Source organism: Sus scrofa, chromosome 7 (genome assembly GCF_000003025.6).
Source record: "Sus scrofa isolate TJ Tabasco breed Duroc chromosome 7, Sscrofa11.1, whole genome shotgun sequence".
Lineage (NCBI taxonomy): Eukaryota > Metazoa > Chordata > Mammalia > Artiodactyla > Suidae > Sus > Sus scrofa.
In genome coordinates this window covers 104,178,370-104,201,210 of record NC_010449.5, presented here as the reverse complement: position 1 = coordinate 104,201,210, position 22,841 = coordinate 104,178,370, and the positions used below count along the sequence as shown (strand labels likewise).

The 22,841-nt window shown below is 44.0% G+C and overlaps 1 protein-coding gene across 6 annotated transcripts in view; it reads left to right on the top strand.

Annotated features, from left to right (window-relative positions):
* The window catches only part of STON2 (stonin 2), a 154,823-nt gene continuing 143,457 nt past the window's right edge, over positions 11,476-22,841 (top strand). For 4 of the 6 annotated variants that reach the window (XM_021099579.1, XM_021099582.1, XM_021099578.1 and 1 more), the window contains exon 1: positions 11,476-11,642. The gene's annotated coding sequence lies outside the window, so the exon portion shown is untranslated. The remainder of the gene's footprint in view (positions 11,643-22,841) is intronic. The other 2 variants (XM_005656442.3, XM_021099580.1) reach the window with 1 other exon arrangement.

Below are 22,841 nucleotides of genomic sequence, written 5' to 3'. Positions count from 1 at the left end.
TAATTTGTTGACAGTTCTCCAGTGCACCATTAATGTAAGGATGGACTTCGAATAATGGCCTTGCAGACATCTGTGGGATAAAAGACATGTTTCTAGTTCTGCCTTTGAGTTCGTTGGCCTTGTGATCTTGGCAAATTACCAGTCTCAAATTGAAAAAACAGGTATCATGGGAGTTCCTATTGTGGCTCAGCAGAAACAAACCTAACTAGTATACGTGAGGATGCGGGTTTGATCCCTGGCCTTGCTCAGGGGTTAAGGATCTGGCATTGCCATGAGCTGTGGTGTAGGCCAGCAGCTCTAGCTCCGATTTGACCCCTAGCCTGGGAACTTACATATGCCACAGGGACGGCCTTTAAAAAAAAAAAAAAAAAGGGTATTATCTTAATAACCCATACCCTGGAGCTCCCTGGTGGGTCGGTGGGTTAAGGACCCGATATTGTCACTGCAGCTGCCCAGGTGGATGCTGTGGCTGGGGTTCTATCTCTGTTCTGGGAAATTATGCATGTCTTGGGTAGGGCCAATAGCAACAACAACAACAACCCATACCCTGCCTTTCTCATAGTATTGTTCTGAAGAGAAAATGCCTTTAACCTAAAAATTCAGCTTAATCCTCTGCAAAAAGCTCACTCCTCTCTCTACCAAGCTTCTTTGTGAGCAGTTAAAAATGAGAGATATTAAGTGCTCCTTCAAGGGCAAGTTGAATGTAGCTAATCCACAATTGTTTTCTCCTTGTCTTTTATGAATATCTCCAAAGTAAAGTTCTTAAAAAAATTAAGTTCTCTATCTGTGCTGTCCTATATAATACCATCTGCCTCATGTGGCTATTGAATATATGAATCGTGGCTGGTCTGAAGTGAGGTGTGCTGCAAAGTATAAAATACACACTAAAGTCACTTATAGGCCAATAAAATTTATTTTTAAAAATATACACCAATTTTCAAAGATTTAACATGAAAAATAGGTCTAAAACATTTCATTAATAATTTTGGTTATATGTTGAGATGATAGTATTTTTGAAATATCAGTCTAAATAAAATATATTACTGAAATGAATCTGGCCACTGAAAATTTCAAATGATATACCTGGAGTTCTTGCTGTGGTGCAGCGGGTTAAGGATCTAGTGTTGCTGCAGCTGTGGTGTAGGTCTCAGCTGTGGCATGGATTCAACCCCTGGCCTGGGAGCTTCCATATGTCCCAGGTACATCCAGAAAGGAAAATAACAAAATGACATATCTGAATCACATTATATATCCATGGGACAGAACTGGCCTTGATTATGTAGCTTTTCAATTTCTGTCCTGCTATGAGGTTCTATAAGACTCTTAGAGGGAAAACAAGTTTCAGGTAAGCCTGGGATTTAGGTCTTCCAGAAACTATCCCACAGAAGCACACCTGTAGATACCTGCATGATGCGTGAATGTTTGTAGTATGGTATACAGCATGAGGAAAGGGCTGAAAAAACCTAAATATTCAATAACTGGGGTTCTGCTGATAAATGGTAATACATCCTCGTATGAGTTGTGTGCAACTATTAAAAAGGCAGGACATTTTCCTTAAGAACCACTGGAGATATCACACACACCTAAAATGAATACAATGTTATATGGAAATTATAGCTTAATTTTTCAAAAATTTAAAATTAAGAACAAAAGAGCCTCTTGAGACACTTATTCTGATTCAGCCCATCTGGTAGAGACCTCTCAATCTCTGTGTCCAAAAAGTGCCCCCAAGAGATTCCAGTTTCCAGATGTTTGAGATGCACTAAAATAATTTATGTTTCTATAACTATATGGAAAAGATATCCATGAAAATATTTGGAATATTACATGATAATTTTTCTTGATAAAATAGTATTACATGTATGTGTGTGTGTGTGTGTTCACAAAACATATATTTGTGCATAGAATGAGATTTGGAAAGACGAGACCCCAGACAGCTACCTGTAGTTGCCTCTGGGAAGTGGAGGAGGAAATTTCATTTTTACTTACATACGTCAACATTTTTTTTTCTTTTTAGGGCTGCACCCTTGGCATATGGAAGTTCCCAGACTGGAAGTCAAATCAGAGGTGCAGCTGCCAGCCTACACCACAGCCCCAGCAATGCCAGACCCTTAATCCACTGAGAGAGGCCAAGAATGAAAACCTGCATCTGCATGGATACTGGTTAGGTTCATTACAACTGAGCCACAACGGGAACTCCCCAACATGTTTGTTGTTGTTGTTGTTGTTGTTGTTTGTGTTTGTTTGTTTGTTTGGCAGCATCTGTGGCATGTAATAGTTTCTAAGTCAGGGATCAAACCTGAGCCATAGCAGTAACAATGCCAAGTCCTTAACCAATAGGCCACCAGGGAACTCCAGTATTTGTTTACACATCATTTAAAGGGAGGAGAAGTACTTGGAATTTCATCATTCCCAAGTGATGGGGAGGGAGGCTGACTGAGGCTGTCAGCTACGTTCACAGCCCGGGTGACACAGCCCTGGGGGTGGCCCATCGTGGGGTCCCCAGGTGGGGCCAGGTCATTCCCGGGAGCCTGAGTCTGGCTCCCCCCAGCCCTGCAGCTCTTCCAAGACCAAGTCTTTTCTTCCCCTGCTGCCTTGATGCATGCATAGGGGAGCCTGAATCTGACTTGGATCAATGACTTAGGAAAAGGGCTTTCCAGATCACAGTTTGGCCCATGGCAAAGCCAGAGCAAGTGAGGTCACCCAGCACAGCTGCGAACTATTTCAAGGAAACAGGTGGCAACTCTGGCTTCTTCCTAGGCTGTGAGTTTGCTGTGAGAGGCCTCTTCAAGGGCAACCTCAAAGCCCAGCCCTGGACGCCTCTGTGGTTGGAAGAGAAGCACGGGGTGGCCAGGCATCCTCAGAGCCTGCAGATATTACCTTACCTACAATGGTGGTCTCAGCCTTGGTGACACATTCATTCACTGGGAAGCTTTCAAAGTCCTCTGCTGGGGCGGCACCCCAAACCTACAAAATTGGAATCTCCAAGATGGAGTCAGCATCAGCATTTTGAAGGCTCCCAGGTTAATCCTATATGCTGCTAAGGTCAAGACCACTGGTCTAACCCTTGCAATTAAAGTTTTTGGGTCTTCAGCATGGCTGGGACATTTGTTAGAAATTCAGAGTCTCAGGTTCCACCCCAGATCTAGTGAATCAAAATCTGCATTTCTACAAGGTCCCAGGACATTTGTGTGTTCCTGAGGGTTTGGAAGCATTGCTGTAGGGGCTAGGAGATAAACACACAGACTCCGGGGGCTTGAAAAAGTGTGGAACACTAGCAAAGCCCCTGTTTCCTGTGTGCCCCCCCGGGAGACCTCCTTAACCTCTCTGAGTTTCATTCTCCGCGCAGATACAATGAAGGTAAGAACTGCTCCTCTTGGATTGTTGTCATGATTAAGCTTGATGATGCCTATAAAGGGCTAGTCTTTAGCACCCGTAAACACAAGCTCCAAGTTTGTTGGGATTGTACTGTTTTTCATCGTGAAATGCAACCTGCTTGGTTGGCCAGCCTGCTATGAGCATGTGCTGGCTGTGCTTCTTGTCCAGCTCATCCCCCATTCCATCAGCATCAGCAGAATAATGAAATCCTGCGTCCTCCTCCCTTTAAATGCTGTATAAACAAACAAATATTGAAGTATGTAAGTAAAGTTTTTCTTCCCAGAAAGTCCTCTGTCAATCCAGACAGCGTCCGATTCCAGAGTTGTTTTTCCTGTTGCAATCATGTGATTGCTCCATCGTTAGGAAAAGGAAAACAATACAAGGGAGTAGGTTCTCGTAATTGCCATGGAAGCTGCAAATGTGGAGCATTTCTCTGCCAGCTGGAAAGGAGAAGGGTTTGGGGAAAGGAGTTTGCCAAATCTCCTCCTGCCTGGGCTTCTCGATTGCAGAGCAGCCTCAGATGGAGAGCATGAGAAGCCGAGTGAAGGCTTGGGGACAGTCTGGGGAATGGTACATGGCAAGGACAATAGTGGACAACAGTAAGCAATGCTGGGCTTTCGGGGATAGCGCAGCTTCATCCAGCAGTGGCACTGGCTTTTTATGGCCCTCTTCATTTGTTAATCACAATTAATTGTTTTCCAAGTGCCAGACATTGCACTATTGTCTTATTTCATCATCAAAATTACGCCTGGAGGCTGGTAGTGCCCTCGCTTCCTAGGTGAGAAAATAGGCTCAGAGGTGTGTGGTTTGAAGGTCAAATAAATTCTGAATGACAGAATTGGGGTTCAGACAGAGGCTATCCAGAGTCCATAGCCCCCTCTGGCTTCTCCTCAACCTCAGTGGACGAGGATGTTTCATGGGGGCCGGAGCTCTTTCCCGTTAAAGATTGGGTTTTTATTCTTTGTGTTTTTCCTCCTGGCACTGGGAGGCTCCAGCTCCCTAAGTCCTCTGGCAATCCCTTCATCTTCTGAGAGGGAGACACGTGTTCGTCATGACGGTTCTGTAATTGTCTGCAAACTGTGAGAGTTTAAAGTCATCCCTCTCACTCTCTTTCGCCTTTCCATTGAAGAAACGTTTATTGAGGATGTCGGGAAGAACAGTGATGAGTGACAAAGAGAAAGAAATCCTATTTGAGGGACAGGAGCATGAGAAATTAAGCCCTCACCCTGGGGGAGAGGAGAATATGTAGTGATTTTATGGGCCAAAAAGGAGGGATTTCAGGCAAAGGGGACAGCACAGGTAAAGGAATAAAGGCATCAGGTGTGTCTCTGTGCTCTCCCCACCGCCCCCCATCATCTTGAAATAGTCATTTGCGGTTTTCAAAAACAAACTTTATTCTGAGTTTTAAATTGATCCAAAATAATAATATGAATAGTATGTGATAACTTCTAACCCCTGGTGCCAGTCACCGCGCTAAACACTTAACTCATTCATTAACTCATTCACTCCTCACAAGAAGCCATTTTAGAGATGAAGAAACTGAGGCCCAGAGAGGCTAAGTAATTTGCCAAGGGTCTTCCCATTATTAAGTGACTGAACCAGAATTCAGACCCAAGCCTCTGGCTCTGTGCTCTTGCCCACTTGCCATACTGAATCTCAAATGCCAGCTACGCTGACATATCCCTGCAGTCTCTGATGAACTCTCTTTAAAAATTTTTTTCCTGGAGTTCCCATCAGGGCTCAGCAGTAGCAACCCTGAATAGGAGCCACAAAGATGAGGATCGATCCCTGCCCTTACTCAGTGGGTTGGGGATCTGACATTGCCATGAGCTGTGGTGTAGGTCCCTGTGGCTGTGGCTCCGATTTGACCCTTAGCCTGGGTACTTCCATATGCCGTGGGTACAGACCTAAAAAGCAAAAAAAAAAAAAAAAAAAAAAGAAAGAAAGAAAAAAGTTTTCTCTAACTCACATGCAGTGCAGAGCCAGGCTGAGCCCCAAGAGGTCTGTAGCTGTGCTACAAATATGTGTGTAGTGAAATAATAATGATGATAAATATTTGTTGAATACTTACTTTTGTGATCCTGCAAAAGAAAGTGCCCAGGCCAGTGAAGCAATCCACGCTCCAGGCCAGCCTCTTGGGTAGAGGATAAAGCCACAGGGCACCCAAAAGATCCAAGAGGTATGAATCCAGGAGCTCCTTGGGGCTCTGATGAATTCCATGTGCATATAGAGAGTCCAAGAGCGCTTCCAAAGGGAGAGATGGGAAGAGTTGTAAGAGGAGCATTTGGGGCCTGATCCCGGGCTTCTCTTTGAGCATGGATTGCTTCACTGGCCTGAGCTCTTTCTTTTGCAGGATTGCAGAAGATGAGCTTCCTGAATGGTCCTGATATGCTGATTTGGGATGACTCACTCAAATCATACACAGGAGAAATTCCAGGCTCTGGGCTCTGGACAGTTCACTGCTGAATTTTGGCTTGAGCAAGATGCAAAGGCCCATGCATTGGTTTTGACTGGAATATTCCAACTACAGCACTGCCTCTGGTCTGTCTGAAGCATTCTCTGTGCTGACACTGAGGGCAGCCACCCCCCGAGTCCTGCAGGGTGGTCGTGCTGATGTCCTCTTGGGCCTTCCCAGCCCATGGCTTCACCAGGCCAACTGGCTTTTCTGGTCAGTGTCCTCTCTGGCCTCTCTCTGGTCAGTGGGTGACGTAGCTCTCTCTCTGATCAGCCTCAAGCTGTAGAGATGAGGGATGGACACTCTTGTGTGAATGAGATTGCTCTTCTCATCCACCCCATCCTCCCTGCTGGGGTGGGGGTGGGGGTGGTGGCAGGCAGGGGTGTGGTCAATGTTGAGAGAGACCTCATTCTAGAAATGTAGTGATTAGATCCTAGAATTCAAGAGAAGACCTGGTCATGAAGAACCATTGAAGGATTTTGGATAAGAGAGAAATGATAACATTTCCGTGTTAGATTATTCTGATAGCTACGAGAAGGATGGATCAGAGCAGTGTTTATGAGTATGTAGTACTCAGGATGAGCTGATTTCACTTCATCAAAGCTGGCTTTAAGTGGTATACAAAAAGGGCATTACATTTCATTGGCTCAAATAGTGAGAGTTTGTTTTTTTCCTTCCAATTCTTTTTCAGTCTGTTTGATTTAGTTGAGAAGAAATGAGCAGTGTGGTGCCAGTATATCTGTAACACCCCTGTAAGTCTTGATACTCTTTTTAGCAAAGAAAGAGTAGGGCCTCAGGACTTTTAGCAGCCAACAATATCCAGCTAAGGTTAGATAACACAGTTTTATTTTCATTGTATTATTTTTGTCATTAACTTTCTATTTATGGCAAGTGATACTGGTTTCTCATTGATGATAATGATAGAAAAATTCTCTTTCAATAAAGTTGAGCAAAATGAGAGCCAGTTTAAAGAAACAGTTAAGTACATACTAGCTCAGATGGTACACGGAGAATCATGTGTCATCTACGAGAAGGGTGACAGAGGCTGGGACACAGATGATTGAAATTTAGAAAGCATTGGAATAGAAGAAAATAAGATTCAACACAAACAACCAGTAAGAACGATACTGCAATAGTATAAGTGATACATTTTTAAATTCCTTGAGATCAGAGATTTTTTATTTACTTTGTTTTGCTCTCAGCAATAAGCCTGGAGGGCATCAAGCATGACTGTCTAATTAATTTCCTTATTAGCAATGCTGACTATTTGCACAGATACTGAGCTGACTTTGATGTTAATGCATTATTTCAAACACTGGTTCCCCCAACTTTTCCTGACATGCTGCCTTAAATCCAGCTTTGGAATGTGGATAGTATTAATGAATTAAAATTTTTTTAAACTTATAAAGAAAAAAATAGCATCTGACAGTAAAGAAGTGACAATCATTTCACAATACACACAAACATTGGATCATTATGTTATACCTTGAGACTAATATACTGTAGTATGTCAATTGTACCCCATCAGAAAAATTAAGAAAAAATAAAAAATATCATCTGACATTTAAAAAAAATGTTTTAAAGACTCTTAATCCGCTTTCAGATTCCTTCAGTTCAAATGTCACCTCCTCCATGAAGCCTTCCCTGATTTCTCCATGTATGCTCATTATTTTCCCTGCCATGTGCTTTCAATGAAATTTCTTACACATTTAAGTCAAACTCTGCAAAACAGTTTCTTTTTTTTTTCTATCTTATAATGATTTTTATTTTTTCCCCCATTATAGCCAGAACAGTTTCTTTGTGTGTCTTTTCACTAGGCTCTAATCTGCCCAGTGACCCTGTCTTTTTTTTTTTTTTTTTTTTTTTTTTAATCCGAGGCCCCTAGGACTGTTTTGGAATAAAAATAAGCAGGCGTTCAATAAACATTTGTGTAACAAATGCATCTTGTGGTGAGGACACCGCATTACAGAAGAACACTTAGAAAGTCATTACATTCTATTGATTTCAAATTCCATGAAAGTTCACAGAAGGGAAAGAGCAACATAAACTGGAAGGTGTATTGAAGGAATGAAGAATGTTAAAAGCCTTGAGTGGGAAACGGGAAATCTAAATAAATATTCTTCAACATCACTTCAGCATCTTAGTAGCAAGATTTCCCACTTGGAGGAGTATGTGTGTGTAAGTAGGACACATTGGAAGGAAGGAGGGATGGAACCAGGTCCTTGTAAGGGATTTCTCTTGTCCCTTCTTCCTCTCAGCCGTGTCAAGACCAGCCCTTTGGAATTTGGCTGACATTGACTGCAGACCTTTCTCTTCCCAGAATTCCACATGGCACTTGATCCACAAATATTTGTGGAATGGAAGCACTTTGCCATTAAGACAAAACTAAATACTGTACTAATGAACTCTTAAGCTCATTAAGAGTTTGTAGATTGGAGAAGATTGGGAGCAATGAGATCTTACTGAAGAATTTCTAGTGGATATAGTGTTGAGCTGGGCTATGGGATATAAAGATATATAGATTCTCCCATTCCCATGTACTCCAAACTGCCAATTAAGATGGCTGTAGTCTGCTAAACCATCAAAAGCTATCCTGCCAGTAAAGTAGCCACTGGCCACATGTAGCTATTTAAATACAACTTAAAATTCAGTTCTTTGGTTGCGATAACCACATTTCAAGATTTGGAATAGCCACGTGTGCCTGGCGGCTTTCATAATAAATAGCTCAGATAGAGAACATGTCCATTATCATAGAATGTTCAGTTGGACAATGAAGATCTAAGGAGTAAATCTCCTCTGGGTTTTTGAAAGCTGAAACATGAGGGAAGACATTCCAACTCTTAACTGATTTTCACAGGCTATTCTGTTTCTGTACACTAAAACTTTTAGCTACTACACTTTAGGAGTTTACTGCACTTCTTTCATTGATAGTTTCTGCACTCTCAGAATGCAAGTGTGGACCTTTTAAAAAAAAAAACAATTCAGTGGTTTTTAGTATATTCACAAAGTTGTGCAACCTTAACCATCATCTAATTCTAGAACATTTTCATCACCACAAAAGGAAACTCCAGATCCATTAAGCAGTCACTCCCCATTTCGCCTTCCCCCAACCCCTTGGCAACCACTCATCTGCTTTGCGTCTCTATAAATTTGCCTATTCTGAAAAGGTCATCTAAATGGAATCATATAATATGTGGCCCTTTGTGTCCAGCTTCTTTCCCTTAGCAGTATTTCCAAGTTTCATCCATATTGTGGCATGTATCAGTGCTCATTCCTTTTATAGCTATGCACTATTCCAGTGTATGGATGTACCACCTTTTGTATATCCATTTATCATTTTTTTTTTTTTGTCTTTTGTCTTTTTGTTGTTGTTGTTGTTGCTATTTCTTGGGCCGCTCCTGTGGCATATGGAGGTTCCCAGGCTAGGGATTGAATCGGAGCTGTAGCCACCGGCCTACGCCAGAGCCACAGCAACGCAGGATCCGAGCCGCGTCTGCAACCTACACCACAGCTCACGGCAACGCCGGATCGTTAACCCACTGAGCAAGGGCAGGGACTGAACCCGCAACCTCATGGTTCCTAGTCGGATTCGTTAACCACTGCGCCACGACGGAAACTCCCCATTTATCATTTGATAAACAATTGGGGTGTTTGCACATTTCAACTATCAAGAATAATGCTGTGACCATCCATGTACATGTTTTTGTGCGCATGTGTTTGGAACCGAGTATACACCTAGGAGCCTAATTACTGAGTCATATGGTAATTCTATGTTTAACTCTTTGAAGAACTCTTTCAAAATCAGCTCCACCATTTTATTTTGCATACATTTAAGAGAGAATTATTCTTTTCTTTACCTAATAGTGCTCGACATACAAAAATTCCCTCTTCATTGTTGAGCTGGATGGATGATCACTTTGACCCACACTAATGTCTATCCTGTTTGAAACAGAGGATGCGCTTTTGACCAGGATAGGGATGTGGCCCAGTCTCCTTAACAACACTCTGTTAAGCCATCAGGGATTTTAGTCAATCAGTTTATGTTTATTGAATACCTATGGGCTGATGGCCATGTAAACTGGAATGCTGTAATGAGGGTCTAGCACAGGGGAGGGGATCACTACCTTTGTCTGGGGGAGTTAGTGAGGGCCTCAGGAAGGAGGGGGTATTTGAATTGAGTCTTGAGTGTGAAGTAGAAGTTGCTAGGGAAGAAACACAACACAAGAAGCAGAACAGCAAAGAATCTGTTGTGCCCTCATGTTTTTACCAGGTGCCAAGTATATCTTTTCAGTACAAAGTGAATTGGTTAGTTGTCCATCGATATCAACTGGAGAAATCTGAGCTACTTTTCTCCTGGGGTCTTTGGTTCCTCAAAGCAGATGACTTTAAGCTCACTCTAGGGCAAAAACCAGGCTGTTTAAAATGCGTCAGTAGGGTCTTTTAACTTCTCTACCAAACTAAATTTCTCACTCATGGTTCTGTCAACAAAGGACAGTAGAACTAGGGGGAAACACCTGTAGGAACCCGGTTGCATACTTGCTGTCAAGAAGACATTACTGCAACCTAAGTCAAAGGTCCTAAAATAGAATCTGTACTGTTTTTTTCCTACTCATTGTCTGGATTTTTTTTGGGGGGGGGTCTTTTTATGAGTGGTAGAACAAAGTCCTAGGGGCATCCTAATTTATGGTGCTTGCTTTTATTCCTTAGAAAGATTCCGTGCAGGTGAGAGAAAATGTTGGGAGGCCTAAAGACTATGAAATGGAAGAAGAAATGGAAGATGGGATCAATTTTAATTCCCCACAATCCCTCTCCATTCTAACCTGTGCCCCTCCTTCACAATGTGAAGAGACTGAGTGTGTCTTCCAGGAGAAAATCTCCATATTCAGAGCTGACACCACGCGTCCACACGGGACACGTGGGTATCCTTATGACAGCTGTTTCCTGTGTTCCCGAATTAATACATGCAAAGTACTTGGAAAACTGGTAAATATTACGCGCCATGAAAACATTAGGGTTATTAATATTGTTGTTATTCAGCCTTATCTCCCTAGTTAGGCATAAATTCCTCATAAAACAACACTTGCCGTCTTTCTCGTTCTTAATAATTTATTAACGTGATTAGGACTTTGGATAAGTCGCTTACCCTTTGCAAGTTTTGGTTGGACCACAAAAGATCGTGTGTCAAGTACTATCTGAGTCTACAAATACAATTTGGCGCCCACTGTTTACAAGCCACTGCCCTGTGTCCTACGCCCTTTTTATAGTAAAAATATTAAATGAACGTGAAGTCAAAACCCTACGTAGGAGTGAGACGGGAGAAGCAATGATTTCCACGATCCAGCTTGGCACCGGGTGTGGGAGAGACTCCCAGACGATCCCCACTCCCTGCCATTGCCGTGCTACTCGCAGCGACGCTTTGCGCCCCGCTGGGTGCTGGACTCCACTCGCGCGGAGGAGCAGATCCCGGTCTCAGCGTCTGGATTCCGACCTCGGGGTTCAGCAGGGACACGAGGGTGCGGTGCAGGGTTGTCCAGAGCAGGTCCTGTCGGCTCCCGCCCCGCCTCACCGCCCAGGCTTCCTGCTGCCCAATCAGGGCGCGGCTCGGGCGTGATCTGCGACCAATCAGGAACGGCTGGAACGGTGCCGGGAGTCCGCGGGCGCAGAGCAAGCTCCGACTCCCGAGCCGGCGCGGGGCTGCCAGGAGCGCGGCTACAGCAGCGCAGCGGACGGGGAGCCTCGGACCAGCCCAGCTCGCTCTGCCGCGGCGACCTTCCAGCCGACGCTCGGGAAACAGCGGGCCGCGTCTCAGGTAACCTCGCCGGCGCCCCACAGGGGGAGGGCGAGCGTGCCCTGGGAGCGGGGCCCCGCAGGTGGAGCGGGCGGGGGTCGGGCCGGCCGCTAGGTCCTAGCGCCGCGGGTGCTGCCAGAGCCCCCAGAGCCCCGGGGCTAGCCTCGGCCGGAGCCCCCGGGAGACGCGTTTCCACCAGCCCCCGGCGTCCGGGTGTGAGAGGGAGCTAGGTGAGGCGGCGGGGGTGGATTGGGGAAGACAAGACACCTGCGACACCCGCACCCTTACACAGACTCTGCCTATGGGTGTCTTCCCTGAGAGCTGGGTCCCCGGCCGTCTTCATTGGCCCAAGTAGGGAGGCGACAACAGGTGTCCCTGCGGACCGTGCTTTTCTCCTCCACGCTCTGAGCCTGAAATCCCGGCTTTGGCGTTCTGCCCCACCTTCGGGGTGTTCGGAGACAGGACCCCAGCCTCGCCTCTCAGGCGCGCTGCCCGCTGGACAGCGCCCAGAGGCGTCTTGGACCCAGCGGACCCGGGCTTTGGATGGAGTTTCCTCCTCGCGTTGCCAAGCAATTTGCAGGACACCCGCCTCTCGATGAGACCATGAGAGTTTGTGTGGGGGCTGGGGGGTGGGGATGTGTGTAGGGGTGTGTGTGTGTGTGTGTGTGTGTGTTGCAGCCTCCACTAAAAGGGCTGTGAGTGAATCATTAACTGTGGCCTCTGCCTGTCTCTTAGGCAGGGCCTGACTCTTCTAATCTGTAAAGTGAGGGCAATGCTTTTACCTGCCTGATAGCGTTGTTTTGAGAATTAAATGAGCCAATGCTGAAAAACACTGAGGACGGTGCTAAATACTCAGTAAATGCTGGCTCTTACTATTTATTCTTCGGAGTGGATGGTCTTTTAAGAAGACATGTCCAAACTGGACCAGTGACTGTTTGGAGCTCTGAACAGCTTTTTACACTTAAAGCAATATTAATGTTACTGGGCGGTATCATTTAAAGGTACAAAATCCTGGGGATTTTGAGGGATTAAAAAAAAAAAAACTGCTTCATTGGAATGGTGAGAGAGATAAATGGATTCCAATAGAAACTGAGAAAACTCTGTAGCCCTTGAGAAAATTGGTATGAATATTATGTAAAAAGTATATCATGGTGCTTTATTGAATCTCACTAGTGTGGCTGATTTGGGGGTAAATTTTGAAGGTTCTTATAACTCCTACTCCTCCCTTAAACAAGTAGAGAGTGGAGAACAAGGGAGAGAGAGAGAGAAAGAAGAAAAACAAAAAGTCCCACCACAAAACAAAATACAGGCAGCTCATAGAAACCTAAAATTGCAGTTGCCACTTCAGGTGATTTTTTTTCCTGTTTCTGACCCGGGTGGTCTGGTTCAGTTCTTTGTCACCGTGTCACTTAATTGAAGAGTTAAGTAAACGCTTAGCCCCAAGAATTTGTCTTTTGAAAATCTAGAATATCATTAAGTATCAGACTTGCTTGGATTTCTGAGCCCTCTGCTACTTGCTTCCTACCCCCTATCAAGCCCCAAAGGACCTTCCCAAAGATTCTCAAGAGTAATGTTAGTGGGGAACCACCTGTCTCCCACCACATTACCTCCATAGCCTGGGACCTGGGGAAAGGGCACAGGCAGAATGTCCTGGTTCTCCTAGGGTCTCCAGCACACTTGCCAGAGCCTTAAAATAAATACTTGCCCTTAGAGAAAGTGATTATCATCTCAGAGGGAAAGAAGCGCACTTCCAGATGCAAATCTTTCAAGTGTCAAATTAATTCGCCAGCCCTTTCAGTTGTTGATAAGGAGACCTACTCTTTCCACCTGAGTGGGAGGAGCTGAAGCTTGACGGTGGAGGAGGGAGAGAGCCACGTGTGGCAGGGGAAAGACTGCTGAGTTCAGAGCCAGACCCGCACCTGGTGAGAACTCTCTCTCAGTAACTGATGGCTGGGAAACTTGGACAAGTTGCTTTGCTTTTCTGAGCCAGAGTCTCTCACGTTGTAAAATGAGGACTCAGATTTTTTTTGGAGAAGTTGTTCCAAGGAGGGCGCTAATGGATAGGAAGGCTCTAGCACCTTTCCAAGGATGTAGGTATAGATCTGTAGCATACAGAGGAGGTCTTACAAGGTGAGAGTGACCACTTACACCTGGGAAAGAAAGTAGGGCTTGACGGAGGGCATGCAGCTGAGCTGAGAGTAGAATGATGAGCAGTTCTCTCATGTAGACCCAGTTGAGGTGGGATTGGAAGGAAGAGTAGAGCAGAGGGGGGAGAATTCCAAACAGAGAGAATATGAGATATCAGAAGTGTTGTAATAGTCATCTTAAGCAAAATAAACAGACATCCCTTAAATCTCAGTGGCTTTCAACCACCAAGAGTTATTTCTCACACATGCTGCATGTCCAGTGTAGGTCACTCTTGGTTCTGCTTATCTGACTCCATTTGGGGACCCATTATGGCTTAAGAAACAGCCTCTTTCTGGGACAATATTCATCTTGTTTATGGGAAAGGGAAAAAAGAGAACATAACAGAACAAAACTATTATGGCACTTAACATCTGCTTGGAACTGGCAGATGTCACTAGCTCTCATGTTTTTGGCCAAGGTGAGTCATGTGGCCAAAGCTGATGTCAGCGGTATGGGAAAGTATAAGCCTCCTGCAGAAGTGAGGCATGGCTGATTAGGAGGGAAAGTGCAGATGAAAACAAGGCCAGGGAGGTGTCCCAGAGGCAGATGATGCAGGGCCCTGGGGTGTATGCCAGGGGTTTGGAACTTTAACTTATGGGCAGCTTTGAAGTTGGGGTTTGATATTATCAAAATTTCAGGCTGAGCACACATCTTTAATAGCAATGTGGGAAGATTGAAATAGGTGAGACTTAGAATTCCCATTGTGGCCCAGTTGTAGCAAAACTGACTAGTATCCATGAGGATGTGGGTTCAATCTCTGACCTTGATCCGTGGGTTAAGGATCTGGTGTTGCTGTGATCTGTGGTATAGGTCACAGACAAGGCTCGTATTCAGTGTTGCTGTGATGTAGGCTGGTAGCTATAGCTTCGATTCAACACCTAGCCTGGGAACTTCCATGTGCTGCATACATGTACCTAAAAAAGAAAAAAAAGGAGTTCCCGTCGTGGCTCAGTGGATAGTGAATCCGACTAGGAACTGTGAGATTTTGGGTTCTATCCCTGGCCTTGCTCAATGGGTTAAGGATCTGGCGTTGCTGTGAGCTGTGGTGTAGGTCGCATATATGGCTCGGATTCAGCATTGCTGTGGCTCTGGTGTAGGCCAGTGGCTACAGCTCTGATTTGACCCCTAGCCTGGGAACTTCCATATGCCGTGGGAATGGCTCAAGAAATGGCAAAAAAGACCAAAAAAAGAAAAAAGAAAAAAAAATAGGAGAGACTTATAGGCAAGAGATGATGGTAGTTCCCTGGTGGTCTAATGGTTAGGATTTGCAATTTCATCACTGTGGCTTGGGTTCTCAGTTCTGGGAACTGAGATTCCCCCATCAAGCCACCGCATGCCTTGGCCAAGAAAAAGAACGAGAGAGACGACGAGGGCTCGAACTAACACAGGAGCCTCAGATCTCTCTCTCACTATTTCACTATCATGTGACCGAGATTCCACTCCTAGAAGTGGTTCATTTGGGACTTGGGTGGCTGTCTTTACAAGTCTTCTCCTAAAATGGATGTCCCTCTCATTTTAAAGTCCTTGTTTTATAATTATCATCTAAAGCAGCTGTCCTCAAAGTTTAGTGTGCATCAGAATCACATAAAGGGCTTGAAAAAACATAGATTTCTGGGCCCCACCTCCAGAGTCTCTGAACCAATAGATCTGGGCTGGGCCCTGGAATGAGCATTTCTGAGAGGTGTTCAGATGATATTGATACTGTTGGTCTAGAGACCGTACTTTGAAAATCACTCAAAGGGAGAAATTATGACATAGTTGAAAGACCTGAATAGAAGGGTCTAGTGGAAGGAGGAAAAAGTCTGGAAGGTCCTAGAAAAACTGCCACATGGATTATGCTAAAGGCCACAAGCAGTGGGGCCTATAAGAGTGACTGAGTCTCTAGGTTTCTGTTAAATTACAAATGCAATTCTCACAGTAAGGAAATAAAAAAAAAAAGCTCAGATGCTGAGAGGTAAGAAGTGTGCAAGTGCTGCTTTATCCCTTCCCTGTATAATTTTGCCCTGACTCCCTGTCCTGTCATTGGGCACACTGCCTGGTCCCAGACCTGCACACAAATCTGTCAATGTATTTCCAATCCTGATCCATCACTCTTTTTAAAAAAATTTTCTTCCATTACAGTCGATTTACAGTGTTCTGTCAATTTCTACTGTACAGGAAAGTGAACTAATCATACGTACATATATATTCTTTTTCTCACATTATCCTGCATCATGTTCCATCACAAGTGACTAGATATAGTTCTCTGTGCTATACAGGAGGATCTCCATGCTTATCCACTCCAAATGCAGTAGTTTGCATCTATTAACCCCAAACTCCCAGTCTATCCCACTCCCTCCCCACCTCCCCATTGGCAACCACAAGTCTGTTCGCCAAGTCCATGAGTTTCTTTTCTGTGGAAATGTTCATTTGTGCTGTGTATTAGATTCCAGATATAACTGATATCATTTGGCATTTGTCTTTCTCTTTCTGACTTACTTCATTTAGTATGAGAATTCCTAGTTCCATCCATGTTGCTGCAAATGGCATTGTTTTTTTATGGTGGAGTAGTATTCCATTGTGTATATATACCACATCTTTTTAATCTATTCATCTGTCAATGGACATCCATCACACTTCTTGTCATCCAAATGTAAATTTCATCTAGAGCTGGTTTTGCCCACTGGCTAGACATTTGGCTGAATTTTAAAACAGACCAAGAAAATAAAAATCAGGAGTTCCTGTCATAGCTCAGTGGAAACGAATCTGACTACGAGCCATGAAGTTGCAGGTTCCATCCCTGGCCTTGCTCAGTGGGTTAAGGATCCAGCGTTGCCATGAGCAGTAGTGTAGGTCGCAGACATGGCTCAGATCTGGTGTTGCTGTGGCTGTGGGGTAGCCTGGCAGCTGTAGGTCCAATTAGACCCCTAGCTGGTGGGTGTGGCTCTAAAAAAGCAAAAACAAAACAAAACAAAAAACCTAAAAAAATAGACCAAGAAATTGCTCACTTCTCTCGAGGTCACCTTCATGAATAAACATCTGTACCATATGATCATGCAAATTGTGATCACCCCCCTCCCCCTGATAAATAACTCTGTGAGAACCCAAGGTCATCTGTAGTTTGGCTTATACTGATGGTTGAAGCAAGTGGTGACAATTCCCTTAGCTGTGACTCACTGTTCCTGTAATGAGAGAGCATTCCAAAATCAGACATTAAGGAGAAAATATGTTGGCATGTGCAACCTGACATAAGAAATAAATCATCATGAGGGCTTGTTTTCTTTTTACTGTATTTTTCTCAATCCTGGATGTGGCAAAAATTTGAACTCTGCTGGGGTCTAGATAATCAGAGATATGCCTGCCCAACAGACACTGTGTGAGTGCATGAAGTTCATTCAGGATCAACATTTTGAGTTCTAGCTAGCAGGTTACCGTATTTGTTTCAAATGGTCCACTGGGGTGTTGAATATACTGGAAATTCTGTGCATATTAAATTTGTTTAAGAAATATCATGGTGGGTCCAAGCTATAAAATGAAGTGAGTGAGACTTGAAAAGATCCTTCTCCCTCAGGGTTGGGCTTAGTGCTGCCTTCCCTTGGTCAGCTCTCTGGCGAACTCCCGCAGCTCTCTCAATCTCAGGTCTCCAGGAAACTTGGTCTAAAGTTTCAAAGATCTAGCAAACAAAACCCTAGAGTGAGTGAGAGCCAGTGAGGAAAGGAACACTTAAACTATCCAGGAGGGATTTAAAACACTGAACATATTCATTAGAAAGTGTTACTATTTGCTGTTAGATAGCATTTACCCAGAAATTTGATATTTAAGAAACATACATATTAAAAAACTAGATAAGTAGTCTGCTTTTTTGTATGTTTATATTGAATAAATGCTATGATATATATCATATTTTTTTCCATGTCAAACACTTTCAGGTAGTAGGTTCCCAGTGCTATTGCAGTCTTTCTAAAATATGATAACTTAAAATAGCCAAAATTCAATAGACAGATAGTGGAAGGACAGGATTGAAAACTCACAGTCCCTTGAATTTTTTTTTTTTTTTTTGCAAGAGATAGATTTATTAGGATAGGATGCTTGTGAGAGGTGCAAGCGGGCAGGCATGGAAGCTCTGCCCCTTGAATTTTTTGTTCATTGTATACATCTCTGTCACATCAGATTTGTGTGCTCTGAGGTGGCCTCACTAACAGGTGAGAGATGGTCAATGTTCTTTATGATATTTAGTCACAGTGAGGTGTCTGAAGCTGCTCTGCAGCTTGCTAATGGGCTGGTAAAGTCTCGAAGGTGGCTTCATGTGAATGACTTTGAGCATCTTCTGGGTACAAGGCTCCGAGGAGGCATTATGTGGAATTCAGCGAAGTGTGATGCTTCGTTCTCTGACATGCCCCCTAACCTGAGAGAGAAAGGGCATAATGTTTCTGCAAAATTAGTAATAGTTACATAATGGTGAGGCCAAGAAAAAGCGTATGATAATAGATGGCACCGTGTGCTGTAAATTCAGACGAAATCTTTCTGAGGTTGTCCTGGGCTGGGAAGGCTCTCACGGAGGGGCAGTTGCCCTGGATCTGAAGCAGCAGTAGGATTTGGGTAGGAGTATCGGGTTTTAGGAAATGGACTTAAGTGAACTGTGGTTCTGATGGCCAGCCCAGGCTTGTTTAAGTCTGAGACTCGACTTCTGTATCTGGAGTGAAGGCGTCAAGTAAGAGAGAAGGAGGGAAGCCTGAGCTTCTTAAAGTCTTCCTTTCTTGGTTGCCATCTGACCATCCTATCTGAATATTCTGATGGCTTGCATTGTTTGCATCACCTCCTGACAGATGAAGTCATTCAGTGATTGGTTAGAAGATGAGTAACAGTGGACGCTAACTTGACCTTCTTAACATTTCATTTTATTAATAGAAAAGCACTTTGGCATTAAGGATGACAAAACTCTTTATAAATATAATCTAATCCTATCATAAACTCTATCAAGTCTCTCTCCACATTCAAAATGACTTGAGAAGTTTAAGTGACTTGTTTAAAGTCATCCAGGAATCCCCTGGCACACCCATGTTCCCCGGTCCCCCCTTCCTGATATTTGGTGGTGCCCAGCCTCCGTTGCTTCTCACATCTCCATAGGGATGGTGACTCTAAGAACTTGGGCCCTTGACCTCTAGTTAGGATTTTATTCATCCATTTTTATACCCCATGGAGGCCCTCAACTGTAACCCCAAAAGGTCCTCATTAATTTTAATTTGAGGATGAGATAATTGCACCCTTCTCTTTCAGACTTACCCCTGCCTCTCATTGAAAGAAAGTACCATTACAGTGCTGTGGGTCTATGCAAACACGCCTCTGAATGAAATGGCTGTCTCAGCACTTTTCATGCCAAGTGCCAACCAGTATAGCAGTACTATCAGTGGCTTTCAATCTGCCTGAACTTTAAAGTGAGACACTAGACCCTTACCAGCATGATAGAATCACTCCATTGGCTGCCTTTTGAAGTTAGCTAATTGCTTTTTTAAAAAAATAGATGCTTTCAGTGAAAACAGATTTTATTTCTCTGTTTTCTTTAGGAACTGAATGTGTTTGTCTTTCTTGATTTCAGTTTTTAAAAGAGAGAACTTAGGATACCATAGTTAAGTGGATGAGGTTGATCCATAGCCTATTCAGTTATACATTGTTTAAATGCTGTCTATTGTGTGAACCCAGAGCTGTCAAAAATAGTTTTATGTGTACTTTGTCAAACGTAAAGTATTAATTTTTTTGGCCACGCCCATGGCATGTGGAAGTTACTGGGCCAGGGATCAAACCCACACCACAGCAGCCACTGTAGTGACAATGCTGGATCCTTAACCTGCTGTGCCGCAAGGGAACTCCTAATTTTCTGACATTTCCCCTTGGCCCTACCTCTCCCTATGCTTCACACTCTGAGCATGTGAAAGATGTGAAAAACTTTTTCAATCAAAATGATCAGGGGAGTTCCCGTCGTGGCGCAGTGGTTAACGAATCCGACTAGGAACCATGAGGTTGCGGGTTCGATCCCTGCCCTTGCTCAGTGGGTTAACGATCCGGCGTTGCCGTGAGCTGTGGTGTAGGTTGCAGACGCGGCTCGGATCCTGCGTTGCTGTGGCTCTGGCGTAGGCCGGAGACTACAGCTCCAATTCTACCCCTAGCCTGGGAACCTCCATGTGCCGCAGGAGCGGCCCAAGAAAAGGCAAAAAGACAAAAAAAAATAAAATAAAATTCTCTTAAAAAAAAAAAAAGATCAGAATCACTATCAATAGCTATTCTCATTGAGTTTTACTAATTCCAGGTCCTCTGTTAGCAGTTTACTCCATATTATCTCACTTAATTTCCTTCTCAGCTCTGAAGAGTTGAGAAGAATGGGATCTCATTTTACAGATGAGACAAACAGAGGCTGGAGTCAAGTAGTTTTGTCAAAGGTTGTAGCACTTGGGCTTTGAACCCTCTCTTAATCGCTTTGTTCTAGAAACTGTGCCCTTAGTCACTGTTGTATCTGGGAAGAAAAGGAAAAGTGTTTGGAAGAGTTAATAGGGGCTGTCTGTCTATGCGCTCTGGCCGCACCCACAGAGATCCCTGTGGGAGGGAAATGGCCCTTGTTTTTGCTCTTTCAGTTCACATTATCAGAAGGGCTGCTGGAGCACACTTCCTTCTCTTCCTTTCCCTATCTCTTCCTAGTATCATCTAGAAAGAGGGTGAGCTGGGGAGTGGGGGTCTGATTGCATACATTCAGCAGGTCTCTGTCACTTGCATCCACCTGATTGGCACAGGCAGGTGGGTCTGTCTTGCAGCAGCACCTCTAGCTCAGCCCTGTATCACGCCTATCCCTTGCACTTGGGGCCCCAGACCTTCCATGCTCTGCTCTTGATTTGTGTTCAGTGCCTGATCCCTGAGCTGGCTTTGGGGAGGCAGTTCCAAGGAGTCAGGGCCATTTGCTGTCACAGATTAGACTCGGCCATTTGCCTTGGCTGGTCACAGCACTGTGCTCATGGCACCAGGGGCTTTGCTCCCCTATCATTTGGTTGCCTCTGTCTTGTGAAGAGGACAGCTCTGGGGCACCCCTTGGCAGGAGTCAAGTAGTTTGTCAAAGGTCCCAGCCAGAAAGCCAGGTGAGAGTCGGAGGTTCATTTGTGTAGACTCTGGAGCCAGACTGTCCAGGTTTGAATTGTGTGGTCTTGGGCATTATTTAACCTCCTCATGCCTCAGTTTATATATCTAAATAAATGAGATAATCGTAGCACCTACTTTATCAAATTCTCATGAGCAGTACATGCATTACTTGGTTAAATGAGTTGTGACGCTCTTGGAGATCAAGGTCCCAGAGATAGGAAGTGTGACCTATGTGCTTATCCAATAGCACATAAAAACAAGTAGTAGGTGAACGTCATTGTTTGCAGGTGGACAGTGCTGCGATGGACAGAGCTCACCTACCTGCTGTAGTAAAGCTGCTAATAAATGAAACGTTTATTAATTGGATGAGTGGAGTCTGCCCTTTTAAAGCATCATATGAGAAATACATTTATAAACTGCCTTTTTGTAAAATGAGCAGGAGAGAAGCAGTGTGAGAGGAAGGAGGAGGTCCGGGATGACTTAATTTTTTTGACCAGGGCTACTGGAAAGATAGGGCTACCATCATCTGGGGTGCAGAAGTCTTCTGGTGGAGTAGTTTGGGAACAGAAAGTAGATCATTTTGGATATGTTAAGGAGTCAGGGGAGAAGTCGGGGCTGGAAACCTCTATGTGGTGAACCCTAACTGGAGATGGGATCCAAAGCCATGAAGAAATAGAAGCAGACAGAGGAGTTCCAGGACTGAGCCAGAGGGCTTCCAGCTCCAGTGGAGAATCAAGCCAGTTCCAATTTCTCGTTCTTTGCTTTGCCAGTGTAAAATGAAATACAGACCTACCTGATGCTGGTGTTCTCTTTGCATTTGATTTCTGCAGTGCTTGGACTTCAGAGTCAATAGACTTGGGTCAAATACCATTTGACCTCTTCCCAGCTTTGTGCCCTTGGGCAGGCTTCTTACTTTCTGACACGGTTTCCTTGTCTTGAGATGGAATCAGGTAGTAAAAATGCCCAACTCAAAGATCTGTGGACTCAATATGTGCAGCTGTGTGAAAGTTATGAAGCTGTTAATCACCTTATCACTCTATAATTCTCCCTATTTGTGCCAGTGTGTTGAGGAGTGAGAAACAGTGACAGCTGACACATTTTTAAAGCCCTTTGAATCTTCCCTGAACTGAAAACCACATTTTAATTTAACCCACACTGCTACTATTTTCCTTCTTTTTATTAAAAATAAAAGAGAGAGTCAAGGAGGTACTGCAATAAATTCTACATGCATATGCCAGCCACTTAGGCTTCCTCTTTGGAAGTGTTTCAACTGAAACACTGCAGCTAAAGATCAGGTCTGGCCTGTGGTTGTGGCAAGTGGTACATGAATCACAGATGCACAAGCATTGAGAGACCTGAAAACTGAAATTCAAAAAAAATGGATTTCCCTGGCCATATCAGTGTTTCATCATGATGTATGCTCACCTCATCCGTGGTCTTTACTGCTGTGAGCTGAGTAAGAAAGTTCTCACTTTTTCCAAAAAAAAAAAAAAAAAAACCAAAAAGAAAAAAACAAAACAAAACAAAAACAAACGAACTGATCCTCCCTACTGTTTAAAATGCAAGTTTTATACTTGGTTAGAAAATACCATCTAAGACACTTGATTTTACTCAGCAAATAACGTGATTCTGAATTTAAAGTCTCGTTCTCAAGGCTCAGTAAGAACCAAGAGGTATGGAGTATGAAACTTTGAAGTCTCGTCTCCCGATTCTCTAATTAGAATGTCTGCTGTGTTTGCATATGTGGTTTATATGCTTCAAATTTGTGGCTTTTCTGTTTTGCAAGAGTTACTGTCAGTGAGATGTCGACCAAAAGAAATACGACTATTAGTGGTGACAGGATCAGATATATGTAACAATGTGGTTGGTTTCTAAATCCCTGCTAGGATTTTTGAGAAACCTTCTCCAGATGGAGGTGGGTGGTGTCAGGCC